Genomic DNA, 14891 nt, shown 5'->3' on the forward strand with positions numbered 1-14891 from the left:
TTGCAAGATGAGGGAGGGTTTCGATTTCGAATCGTAGTTCAAGAACCGGGTTACGGTTGGACCAGCCGAGTTCCAATATGAACCGATCGAGTCGGCCTAAAGGGGTTTAGACTTCAGAGTTGGAATCCGAATCCGAATCTAAAATCCGACGGATCTTATAAACCAAGATCCGAATTAAAATTTGAAAAATCTATCGCATATCTGATAATATCCGGTCCAATAAAAACCTGATAAAAAATTTGATTGGGTCACTATAAGGAAATTGACTTTCCTTATCTCAAATCCAATCTCCACCCTTGGTTTTTCAATTTCAAAAGCAAGCTATCTTCAACTTACTTCAAGTCTTCAATCTTCTGTTAGAAGGATCCTTCTTTGATGACAAGTATCATCTTAATCCCACTTACTCAGAGAAGGAACGTGAGACCAAAGATCTACTGGAAATAGTAGGGTGGTATGGGTTTTCTATTTGGGCTAGTTAGGATCCTATCGTGTCATCTATCGTGTTAGAAGGATCTTTCTATGATGACAAGTATCATCTTATTCCCACTTACTCAAAGAAGGAACGTGGGACCAAAGATCTACTAGAAATAATAGGGTGGTATGGGTTTTCTATACGGGCTAGTTAGGATCCTATCATGTCATCTGTTGTGTTAAAGATAGGCATTTGCAATGACTCGTCTTTGGGTGGTTGAATATTCCAATAAGACATTATCTATGAAAGAGTTCTATAAAATTAGTTTGGTTGTGTTCTATGTATATAGTAAAATGCATGTGAGTGAAATTTACAAACTAAAAATATGAATTATGTGATAGTCACTTAAAATTATGATTTTTTATCATGTGCAATTAAAAAATACAAAACGATGTGATTAATCTAATTTTCGAATAAATATTATAAAAATAATAAAATCATATTTTTCTAACCATATAAACAAAAATCTAAGAGGACCATGAATCAATAAAATAAGATAATAGTTAAACTTTTTAATCATTGAATCACTAATTTAATATGTATTTAACCCGTTAAAAAAATAGTTTTTGGACAATATTTATCAATATTGTGTATATGACACTATAAAATCATATTAAGAAGAATAAAAATACTTAATAAACTCATTTGCAAAAAAAAAAAAAATTAAGACAAATAAATCAAAAAATGAATATTTTAATCATGATAACACATATCAAATTTATACAATTATGCATGTTCACCACTCAATCGAAATCTCGAATTCCATAATTAGTTTATTCTCATCAATTCTCTAGAAATATGACAGATTTGGTTATAAATCAAGGACAATGACTACAAAGACTTATTTTTTGAAAATATATACCAAAAAGTCCTTTCTAAAAAAAAATATATAGACTCTTTAATACTTCTTTTTTTTTTTTCAAATATTAGTCTAAAAAGGATTTTTGAAGCAAAAATATCATAATTACCCTTTCAACAATTTTTGAGGTACTTCAATGTTTACAAATTAATGACAAATAAAATTATTCAACTCAAAAATTAGCAAGTCGACTTGAATGGGTCAAATAAAATTATATTGAATTTATGAATAACTTTTAATAAATAAAAATATTTATTTTCTATCTTTCTCAAAAATATTAATAACCAAATAAATTAGTCAGGTTTTTTATTTGACTCGGTATATTTTTATATTAAACCGCCTTCTAAAATTGTTAAAAGGGTATTTCAAGTATTTTTCTTTAAAAAAATCTACAAAAGAACCTTTAATAGGTTAATATTTTATTAAGTGAGTCTTAAATAATCTGTATTCTTTACTAAGAGACTATTCGGTACATATTCTGAATAAAGAGTCCTTCACAATCATTTGCCTTAAATAAAATAAAATCCTATCTTGACTCATGAGTTTAAATCAAAAGATAATATATATAAAGAAAATAAAATAAAAATTAAAAAAATTAATTTTTTATATTTCTAAAATATATTAATTATTTATGAAAATCATTTTTTAAAGAAAACAACTCTAATAAAGTTTCAAAAGAAAGAATGCCTCAAGTTCAAATTTGCATAACTTGATCTTAAATCTTTGGTCATTTCAAATGGATAAAAAAGAATTCATCATTTTTCTCGCATAAACTCCATACTTAAATAGAATAGACGACTGAGAGAGGGAGCATAAAATAATATTAAAAATATTTATTCATGCTTTTAAAACTAACTTATTTCTTTAAATTTATAAACAAACCATTTCACCAATAATAATAAAAATTTAAAATAAGATTTTCTAAGAGAAAGTACATATTTTTAAACTTCTACGAGAAATTTTTAATCATATTGAATATGTTCAAGTTTGTCTTCAAACTATCATCTTTAATCTCTTTTTCAAAACTTTGTTACTATCACAAAAATATATATATAATAAGAAATCATTGAGACATTATTTTTCCATCACAAAAAAATATATTACATGTGAATAATTTTCTACTTAGCTGAAAAGTAGATTATATAAATGATTGAATTATCTTGATTTTCAATTAATTAAAAAATTAATTTCGATTACTTAATTGATTTCAAATATATACTTAAAATAGTAATGATAAGCAAATCATATATAAGAAAGAGTACTTATTTTTAAACCTCTAGGATATGTTTAATTTTAAAATTTATTGAACTTTTTCAAGTTTATCTTCAACACAACATCTTCAATCTCTTGACAAAAACTCTTTCACTATAAAAAACAAGATATATTGTTTCAATCATAATTATTCTTCATTCATTCATACTTTTTAAAATTAGCATATTTATTCTAATTTGTGAACAAACCAATTTACCATTAAAAAGACTTTGAATCTAAACTCAGATTTTATTATGAGAAGATGGGAGTTGAATTAAGATAAAAATAAAAGTAAATAATAATAATAACTTAGATGTAAGGACAAAGATGGGGGGTAGAAACGCGAACCTCGTGACATTTATCTTCAAAAAAAATTAATAGATGATTTATTGGAAAATTATATATATATATTGTAATGGATTAATCAAGATAAAATAAGATCATTCAAATTTCTTAGCACTAAAATAATTTCAAATTGATGGATATTAAATGTATTGTAAAAGTAGGAATTTCTCGATTATCCAAATAAAATAGGTTTTAAATTTCTTAGCAGATTTAAGAGATTTCATAACATCAACCTTATAAAATCTTACCATGTATATGTACAACAAAATAAGATTAAACAAAAAAAATGATATCTAAACTTAGTTTTTTCGTTAGTAAAAGCACTAAGGCCCATGAAGAACATGTTGTCCTTAAGGTGTTAATCACTTTCACTTGGTCGTAGCCCTCGATATCATCAAGTTCATGCAGTATACCTCCTAAGATATAACAATGATGTCTCTTTGATAATAGCACGCTCGATCATTAAGACAACAGACTTGGCCATGTAGAATGTCCTCAAAACTAAAGAAAATAATGAAAAAAAAAAAAAAGTGATAAATTTTCTTTCAACCATTTGATTATCTTTCTCTTAATCTTATGATTTTTGAGATCAAAATTAGAATTTTTCCTTTTCTTCATCTCCCTTCTTTTTTAGTGGAAGAAGACTAATTTAAAGAGATTAGTCTCATGACTTTCTTATGACTTGTAAATCATATAATAAAAATAATAATAAATGATAATAGGTTTTTGAAAAAAAAAAACTATCAAATAAATAATGATAATTAAGGGATCATTAAAGCATTAAATGGTTATAAATGACCATTAAATCATAAAATAGTTACATAATAGATGGTTAAAAGAAAAGATAATTGAATGCTTGAATTGTTCTTCTCTCCTTATTCTTTTGGAGAAGATGAGTATTGTATTTATATGATTCTTGTGAGTTACAAATTATAGGGATTTACATTGATTGGCAAACATTAAAGGAAAGAAACTATGATTTACATTGATTGATAAAAATAATAAAGGAAATTGAATATCTATTACTAATGATTTTTTTATAGATAGGATTCAATCATCCTATGATTGGGGAGAAATCAAATCTTCAGATAACTATGGATCATATTGTCATTTTGGAAAATCTTTTCATTGTAGAGAATTTGCTTTCGCTAACATGTATGATCTATGTTGTGTCTTATGATATATGATAAATCTGTCACCATTCATTGGTGATTGAAACTTGACTGAGGGTTGAACATAGACCAAGTTTGATGCATAAGTTTTAAAAAGCTTCACAAGCTAGTGGCTTGGTAAAGATATCTACGAGTTGTTATTAAGAGGATACAAAATGGGTGATTAATGATCCAAGGACGACATTTTCACAAATGGAGTGGTAGTATATTTCGATATTGTAGACACCCCAATTTGTATTAACCCATTAGAAAAAGTTAAAATTTTCAAAATATCAAGTTGAGTTCAATTAAGAGCTTAAAACTCTTTAACAGACCACATTTCCCCATGCATATATGCACACATGCATCATCTCATATTATTTTGCATGCCTAGACCTTGTCTCTAATCCAATCTAATTCCATATCCACCTCCATAATCCAAATTCATTATTTATTAACTAATATATTATTCACATCTTAACCTCATACCAAGCCCACTTTCAAGCCTAGCCTAAAATACCTAAATTTAAATCATCTTAAGCCCATAACCCAAGTCCAAATCAAAATCCAATTCAAACTCAATCTAAGACCATGGTCTTACACACTCCCCAAGAAAAGACACATGTTGGTCTTTTATAAGCTTCAACATCCAATACGATTCCTCATTGGTAGGCCAATGCTCCAACCTAATTAGAGAGTTAACTCCCTGGAAAAATTCTAAAAGTACACTTCTTAATAAGAAATATCATACAAAAAAGAAACTTTGGTCTTTGGTAAAAATCCTTAAAGTTGGGAGAATTTCTAATCCTACCCCAGAAAGGTAAGAATCTTCTAGTACATATATGAAGCTCTCCTGTTAGTCCATTTCAAAATATATATCCATCATTGTTTTATCAGTTATTTATAAATGAACCAAGGTCTACTTTTTAGCTATCACCCCACCTTTACACATGTCATTCTCATACTCACTCTCCTAAAAACAATTTTGTTATCTCATTTCTATTTACCCAAAAACTAAAGACCAAAAATGTTTTTAGGATTTTTCTCACAAATTTCACCTTTACCCCCATAAAAATAAAAAATCCAGAAATAAAAAATTAAAAATTCATGTTGTTTCTTTTTATTTTTAGTGTTGAACCACTTTATCCTCAATTTTTTTTTAAATTACATAAATAATCTCGTTTCTTATGAGCAATTTATGATCTCAAGCCCCTATCTTTCAACCTAAAACTCTACCAAAATTCTTACTCCACCTCTTTAATCATTTCTCAACTTAATTCTCAACTCAATAACTTTTATCCATATTTCAACTCTCAACTAATAACCCTCATCTTCTTTAACCATCTACCATCAACTAAAATCCTCAACCTTCAAGTTATTTCTCAACATCATTCAAAAATATCAAGGGATAATGAGGGTGTAGATTTCATTTAAGTATTTTCATCTTCTACTCCTAACTCTTCTATTTATTTTTATGTTCTAGAAAACTTTAAGATGTAATGCACACCCTCTCCCACCTTCGATAAGTTGGACTTTGATTTGATCGAAAGGGTGAGGGTTGAAGCCTTCTTTCCCTTATGATATATCTCATGCATTATATTATATACCATGCACCCATTTACATATGCTTGGTAATGATGAAGAAATATGTCACCCTCTTGTTGGAGTTGAAACACTAAGTTTCTAATTTTGCATACATGCATCAAGGTTGTGGTATTAAGGGAACTCCATCATGGAATTTATTTAAAAAGCCTAACTCAACATTCCTATTTATAAAAATAATGTAGGCCAGACGAGTCATCTTTTTTTCATAGGATGTTCCAAATGTCGAACATTCAAGATTATCATTTGCATGTAATTTGGTCTTAAAGACTTATTTGTACTTGAAAACATTCATTGAAGAGGAACAAGAAATGAGTTCTCATGTTTTATTTGCATTAAAAACATCAATCTCTTTCAATATTGTATCATGCCATCCTGGGTGTCTAAGAGTAGATTGACTGTTTTGATTTTAGAAGGGACATTATTAGAAATGGTTGAGATGAGGATGTATTTAGGATTTGGTTTAATTATTGGAATTATTATTTTTATTATTATTATTTGCATTATTAAAATTATTTTGTGGCCTTTTCACATATATAAATTTTATATAAATACTGTATTGTAATTTGTTCAAAACATTAAGGATAAAATTGGAAACCATGCTAATGGTCTGGCATTGGTTACCAGCATCAAATATGATGGGTCAGTGAACATCCTATCAAAATTTAAGTGGTATTCACCTAATATTAGAATTCTACGATGAGTAGAAAATCTAGTATCCTCTTTTATAAATAGGTGGTCGTCCCCCCTCTCTACACACAGATTATTCTATTATTGAGATAGAGGTTCACATCACAAAAAGTGTAAGTAGAGTTGGGGTAGTGCACCTATTCTTCGTAGATCAAGATCAACGTATTCTTCGCGGATAATCTGAAAAGCGAATCCAGGTATTTTACAATTATTGCTTTTCGATTCGATTATTCTATTGTTTGTTCAAGATCAAATCCTAGATCTATGTCTATTATGTTCACAGTATTTTACAAACAATTGGTATTAGAGCCTCGTGTGGATTTATTCTTGTTCAAAATTTTTGATTAAATCTGAGTTAAATAGATTTAATTTTGAAATAAATATTTTTTATTTATTTATTTTTATTTAAAGTCGATTTATCCGAAAATAAAAATCTACCATTTTCTTTCTTCTTCAAAGAAGATTATCAGAGATATTGTAATCTCGTTCAATCGATAACCAAACAAATAATTTACTATTCTAATTTGTATCTGTGCGATGATCGGATCGACAAGAAAACTTTTATGGGATGAACCCATTGAAATGATAAGAAAGATCCTAATCGTTACTATCGTTATTGATCTAAAATAAAAGAGATTCTAAAATCGAATTTACATGCTAAACCGTTTGTGAGAATATAAAATCGTAGAGATTTCAGATTTGTTTAAAAAAAACGATTAAAAAAAAATTCGATTCTCAAAAACTAGTCGTTGGAGCTTTAATCTGAGGTTACCGGACATTTTCCGGTGACCGTAGGTGTCGCCCGACGCCGTGACGAATGGGTGGCTGCAATTTCGTGATGGCGGCTAGGGTTTGACAGTCGATCTTCTTCTTGATGAAGAAGACGACTGTTCATTCGATTTTGGCCCAACTCGATTCGGGTTTCGATTGGGCTTTGAGTTTTGATTGGGCCAAGCCCGTTTATTATTTAGTTGGGCTAAGCCCAATTCAGTTTACGTTTTGGGCCAAGCCTGTTTCAATTTCTTCGATTTTGGGCTAAGCTCGATTTAAATAAAAACTTAAGAATTTAAATATTCTATTGGGTTATGCCCGATGCAGAAATCTAACCCGTTTAACCGACTCATTTGGGTCAACCCCGTGACCCGATTCGAGTCAAATCGGTCCAGCTGAACCGGTTCAGTTGGTTCAAGTTAAACCAGCACATTGAAAAATCATTTTTTCCCTATAAAACTTTAAAAAGTCATAACTAATTCGTTTTAACTCCGATTTGGACAAAACAAGAGTCCATTTTGAAAAAAATTTCGAGATCTATTCAATAAAATTGTTAAAATAATTTTTGATAGCAACATATAACAGTAAAGTTTAGATTAAGTTATACCCTTTTAGAGAATATATCTATAATTGCTTTCTTTTATATTGAAAATTTTAATTGTTATTTTAATGTACCCACATGCAAAACAAGAATAATTAGAAAGTAAATTTAGATATATTAGGGTATAGGTCTTACTTATAGGACTTTAGGAAGATACTTTGAGTGATCGTTCAAGGAACGTGATGGAAATATGATAGTAGTTTGCCTACAGGTGACCGTTCTATAGAAGTTACAGGTTCTTGAATTTTGAGACTAAGTATCTCACTAAGATTACTTTATGACACTATTTTGCATGAAATCACTAACTTCTGTCTAAAGGTGATTTAGGGATGTTTGTGTAGATCGAGTGAATAAAATAGTCACAAGTGTGAAGGGGAGAGAAGGATAACCTTCTTGTCTAAAGGTGTGGATAGTGTCTAGATTGAACTGGAATATGAGTGACTAGGTTTATGTGCATACTCTAACGTAATTTTAGGGAATATATAACATATTAAAATCTTAGCGAAAAGACAAGTCTTGATGATGCGACTTGTTTGTACCTGTAGAGTGGAAAGTTTCATCCTTAATAAAACACTTTAAAACGATTTGACCAAAACTCCTGGTACGAAAGAATTGAATCCCATAGTATATATTAATGTTTGACCATATCTTATTGCAACTATGGATGAGTCATTGATTCAAAAGAGTCTGACAGGGATTGAACCTTTTAATGGCTCTAATTACATCGTTGAGGATGAATATTGACATCTTGTGATCGGTTGTAATCTTGCTAAATAAATGCAGAAATAGAGATTAAGAAATAGACTTTGGGTAAGTCGAATTCGTTCCACAGGGACAATGAAGATTCAAAGATTCATTCGGTTAGAAACCAAAACAGAGTTAGAAAACAGATTTTTCTTAAAACAAATTGATTTGTAAAAACAAAATAGAGAAGAAAGTAATAACTAAGTTATAAAAGAAATTGAAACTGAAAAAGAAAGATTGAAAATCTAAGAGAGAGAGATTAGAGAGTTCAATGTAGCATTTGCAAACCATCCACAATGCAGATTAATTCTGAATCTAACTCAATCCATGTAGCAAGTCATTGCTTATGGATCAAAAAGTGGAGCCGTTTAATCAACGAAAGTAACTAAAAGTTATTCATGTAAATCCTAATCTGATTGAGATTGCTTAATCTATATTCCGATTCTTTATAGAGCATAGTCATTCTTGAACTTATCTAAGTAATGGCTATCAAAGTTGAATCAGAAATATAAACTAAGGGATCTAATCAAAGAAGAATTTACAGAATGTTTAACAAGATAAGCAAGAATAATGAATTTGAAACTACATTAAATGGATGGACTTGCTCTGACATTATTGAACTCTCTAAGGAGATTCTAGCCACTCATTGCAAGATTCATAGTTGCAACAATACTAAAAGCAAGAAGATAGATGGAAAGAAAATGTAAAATAGAAATGCAACTTGATTCCTTTCTTGATAATCTCTCAAAAGAGTTACAATAGAGCCAATGACTTACTCTTGATGTTCTCACTACACTCAAAAGCTCACCCAAAGGAAAAATTACAGAGAAGAAAGAAAGAAAAATCAGAAATTATGGAAGAAGAGAAGAGCCCCCTTCTCTAAAATCAACCTCCCAATTTATAATGTTCGTATTCGGGTAATCGGGGTGGTTTGGTGGATAATTAGACTCAAATGACCCAATCAATTACAACCACCGAAGCTTCTGTAAAAATCTCGAAGATAAATTCCTCGAAATGACCGCGGTGCGGTCTTGACTAACCGCGACGCGGTGACGTGGCGCTCAAAATCCTCGAGATTTTGTCGGATGCTTCCTTTTTGCTCGCATGTTGTAACAGTAATTGTTACACCGTTTGTTGGTTTCCGAATATGCCCTTTTTACCTGAAATTAGTACAAACTATTGTTAGCCACATTAATTTGGGATTTAATAAAATTTATTATTATTTTAAAAGAACTAGTATTTATACGATGGTAATCTCGGTGAAATTACGGTCCCAAAGTGAGATTATTGGGACCTTATCATCTTGCTGGGATGCATGGATTTTGATTTTGTTCTCTTTGAGAACATACCACCGGTTCCACTTCCAAATTCTACGGAGTTGACGAGAACCTATTTTGTTAAATGGGAAAAGATTAATAGATTGTCTATGATGATCATTCGAGCATCTATTAGTGAGACTCTTTGAGGTGGTATTCAGACCACAGATACAGCTAAGGAACTGTTGCATATCATCAATAAACAGTTTGTGGGAACAAAGAGATCTGTTCAATATGAGTATTTGGGCCAGTTAATGAATTTGAAGTATGATGGTAACGTAAATGTACGAGAACACATATTTAAGATGTCCAAACTTGTCATTCATTTTCGAGAGTAGATGATTATTTTTGAAGATGACCTTCTGATTCAAATGACAGTTTTATCTCTACCTAAATCTTTTGATACATTTAAGGTCAATTATAGTGTATAAAGAATTAAATGGGATTTGAATCAGTTGATTTCTCTTTGTGTTACTGAAGAAATAGTTGGATAAGAAGATCAAAGCTGTCAAATTTGATAGATGTGAAGAGTATTATGGGAGGATGGATAATAATGATGTAAATCATGAGAAGTTTGTAGAATATTTGAGAGCAAGGAATAGTTCTTCAATATACCACACTTAGAACACCTGAGCAAAATGGGATTGCTGAAAGAAGAAATTGGACTTATCAAGAAGTTGTGCGTAGTATGATGAGTTACTCAGACCTACTAGAAAATTTTTGGGATGAAGCCTTGAAGACGACAGTTTATATTCTCAATAAAGTTCTTTGCAAAACAACTCTAAAAACTCCTTTCAAATTATGAACTGGTAGGAAACTAAGCCTTAGCCATCTTCATGTTTCGGAGTGCCTTGCCGAGATAAAGCTGTACAATTCAAATCAGAAAAGCTTGATCCTCAAACGATGATTTGTTGCTTTCTTAGTTATCTCGAGAGGTCGAAGGGTTATAAGTTTTTCTATCCGTCGAGACATATGGAGATTGTTGAAACCAATCGTGTTAGGTTTCTTGAATATGGTCAAAAAAGTGGGAGTAAAAAATGAAGGGAGATTATATTTGAAGAGAAGCGTAGTGATCCACCAATATGCTTTATTCCGTAACCTTTACCTCATTTGGTGACATCACCTATCCGTACAGTCGTTGTAGAAGATGTAGCAATCCAATCAGAACCCAATCCCCAAGTGGTGGTGGTTCCAGTTCCACAACCAATCATTCTCATTAGGATATCTACCCGAGAACACAAACTCGCTATTACAGATGGTTAAGGTGTACTTTTAGGAAGGAGATACTATCAAAGGTGATGTAGATGATCTTTCAACATTCAAAGAAGTAATGAACTCAAATGAATATCAATTCTGGTAGGAAGCAATGAAAGAAGAATTGAGATCTATAAAAAAAGAATGAAGTATGTGAACTAACGATGTTTCCAGAAGGTCGTAAGATAATAGAATGCAAATGAGTTTTCAAAACTAAAATAGATTCAGAAGGTAAGGACAAGAGGTTCAAAGTAAGACTTGTAGCGAAGAGTTTCAGGCAAAAACCAATTATTAACTTTAGTGAAACTTATTCTCCAGTTTTTTCTAAAGATTCACTGATGATCATTTTGGCGATAGTGACACACTACGATTTAGATTTACATTAGATGGATATAAAAAAAAACTACTTTTCTAAATGGTGAACTGGATGAGGAGATTTATATAGTACAACTTGATGGTTTTAAAGTTGATAAAAGAGAACATCTTGTGTGCAAATTGAAAGATTAATTTATAGGTTAAAACAAGTATCAAGACAGTGGTACTTGAAATTTGATCAAGTGGTGACCCGATACGGATTTAAAGAAAATGTCGTCGACAAATGCATATATCTCAAGATGAGTGAAAGTCGATTCATCATTCTTGTACTTTATATTGATGATATATTACTGGCAAATAATGATGTTCATCTCTTATGTGATACAAAGTCTTTTTTGTCAAAAAATTTTGATATGAAAGATATGAGGTATGCTCAATATGTTCTAGGGATTAAAATTCACAGAGATTAATAAGCTGGGTTTTTTTTTTGGATTTATCACAAAAGGCATACATTGAAAAGGTGCTCAAAAGATTTGGTATGGATAAATGTGCTCTTGGTGAGGTTCCTGTGGTAAAAGGAGATGTATTCAACTAAGATCAATGTCCCAAGAACAAATTTGAGAAGATGGGGGTCGATGTATCAGAATATGCCTCAGCAATCGGTAATCTTATGTACGCAATGATTTGCATCCGACTCGATATCAGTTACATTGTCGGAATGCTTGGGAGATATTAACAGAATCCCGATATTGCTCATTGGAGAGCAGTAAAGAAAGTACTTTGGTATTTGCAAATAACAAAAGATTTTATGGTAGTATACAGAAGATCGAGTGAGCTTCAAGTTGTTAGTTATTTTGATGCAAATCATGTTGGATGTTGTGATAGCTTGAAGTCTACTCCAAGTTATATTTTTATGCTTGTGCATGGAGTTATCTCATGGAGAAGCTCAAAACAGACCATTCTGACATATTCGACCATGTATTCAGAGTTTATTGGATATTATGAAGCAACCCCTCAAGCAGTTTGGTTGAAAAATTTTATTGATGAATTGAAGATTGTGGATTTCATGGATCGACTCATTGTTATCTATTGTGATAACAAGACTGCTACTGATTTTGCAAAGAATGAAAGAGTGACCAGAGGAACAAGCACATCGAAATAAAGTACCTTTTAGTATGTGAAAATGTTTGTAAAGGATTGATCGAGATTGTTAAGATAGATTCTAGCAATATGATAGCTGACCCTCTCACAAAAGGACTTCCGCCAAAGATTTTCAAGGAACATGTAACTTGTATGGAAGTTATCATGTCATTTGTTCATGTTATTTAAGTGTTGAGTTTATTTTATGCTTGTTTTAATTTATTTATACTCTTGATAAACTATTTATTGTTGCTTAAAGAAATTGATTATGACTAGTCATTATTTATGCATTATTGTGTACACATGTTATCTTTGCCTGTGAGTAGATATACTCGTAAAGTATTGAAGAAATGCTTGGACTAGACGTGACTTAGCATCACGTTGATGAAATCTTCGTTCTAAATAAAAAGGTGATGGAATATCACATAGCTGGTTGCTAGTAAGATATCAGAATGACATACGATGAGTATGAAGCTGAACACTTAGGGAAAGTACATACAGATTACATTGAGGAGTGTATATTGCCCTACTATCACAAAGAAAGTCCACGTAAAGGTAAACTCTTGAATTCATTGATAGTACTAGTTTTGAGACTATGAAACTATCTTAGGATTGACAAATGAGCACTTTATTACATCCATGATCCATCATTAGTGGTATCTTTGAATGAAAGTGACAGTTAAAGATTATCTGAATTGTTTTGAACAATTATTTTTCAAAAGAGTGCACTTGATTATTCAAAAGGTAACAATCCAGAGAGTCATTTTAAACAAAAATATATGTGAAGGCCAAGTAGGATATTGTTGGAATTATTATTTTCATTATTAAAATTATTTTGTGGCCTTTTCACATATACAAATTAATTTTATATAAATATTGGATTGTAATTTGTTCAAAACATTAAGGATAAAATTGGAAACCATGCTAGTGGTCTGGCATTGGTTACCAGCATCAAAATTTAAGTGGTATTCACCTAATACTAAAATTCTACGATGGGTAGAAAATCTAATATCCTATTTTATAAATAGGTGGTCGTCCCCCCTCTCTACGCACAGATTATTCTATTACTGAGATAGAGGTTCCCATCACCAAAAGTGTAGGCAGAGTTGGGGTAGTATACCTATTCTTCGCAAATCAAGATCAACGTATTTTTCGTGGATAATCGAAAAAGCGAATCCAAGTATTTTATAATTATTGCTTTTCGATTCGATTATTCTATTATTTGTTTAAGATCAAATTCTAGATCCATGTCTATTATGTTCACAGTATTTTACAAGCATTAATTACCCCAATTTTGCCTCGTGTAATCATGGTATGTTGGTTGGTGGTATTGAATTTTAGGTTTTGTAGATTTGGGCATCCAATTGTGAAAATATGGGATAGATATGGTGATTAGATCGAGTAATATCTAATTGTGAATGTGTAGGTAGTATTGGAGAAGAATTTGTGGCGGAATTGAGCACTAAAACATGATTTTCTTCAATAATAAGAGGTGAAACAAGTGGTGTTAGTTGTGATGCATTAGTGTTTGGAATAAATGTTTGATCAGTAACAAAGTCACTAAGAATTGTTTCGCCAGTGAACATTTGTGAATGTTGAGTAGGAAAATGATGGCTGAGTTTTCATACTGGATGATTGACATCCATTGGATCAATCTAATCTATGAAAGTCGATAGCTCTCCATCAACTTGTGTTAATGCAAATAATTAGTTGGTTGTTTGAAGGGGTTTTTCATCGAATACCACATGGTGGGAGATGTAGACTCTTCTCGTTGGAGGATATAAACACCTATAGCGCTTATGTTTCTCACTATAGCTTCAAAAAACACATGGAAGCAATCTAGGTTCAAACTTGCTCGTCGTAAAATTTCGTAAATAAGGAAAATAATGACTTTCAAAAACCCGAAGTAAAAGTAAATTGGTTCTTTGTTTGTCAACTTTTGGAAGGATGAAATCATTCTTAGTCCATGTGTTGGTAGACAATTAATGAGATACACTTTATTCCCAAGGCTTCAACTCAAAATCTTTTGGGTATGAATGCATGATATAACATTGTCAAGCCTAGTTCAATAATGTTTCGGTGTTTGCGCTCAACAACACCATTTTGTTCGGGTGTGCTCGAACAAGATATTTGGCAAGCAATGCCATAATTAGTAAGATATGTCAAAAAATTTGTCCTAAAAAATTCCTCACTCCCATCAATTTGAAATTTTTTAAATCTCTTATCGAATTGTTTTACAACTAGTTTATGAAATAGAATGAAACATTTAAAAAATTCTTATTTTCAATTCAAATGGTATAGCCAACTGAATCGAGTAAAGTCATTCACAAAGATAACATAATATTTAAAACCTTTAACGAAAGTAATCTGTGACGGTCCC

The sequence above is a fragment of the Akebia trifoliata genome, chromosome 3 (genome assembly GCF_017979445.1).
Source record: "Akebia trifoliata isolate Shusen 1 chromosome 3, ASM1797944v1, whole genome shotgun sequence".
Lineage (NCBI taxonomy): Eukaryota > Viridiplantae > Streptophyta > Magnoliopsida > Ranunculales > Lardizabalaceae > Akebia > Akebia trifoliata.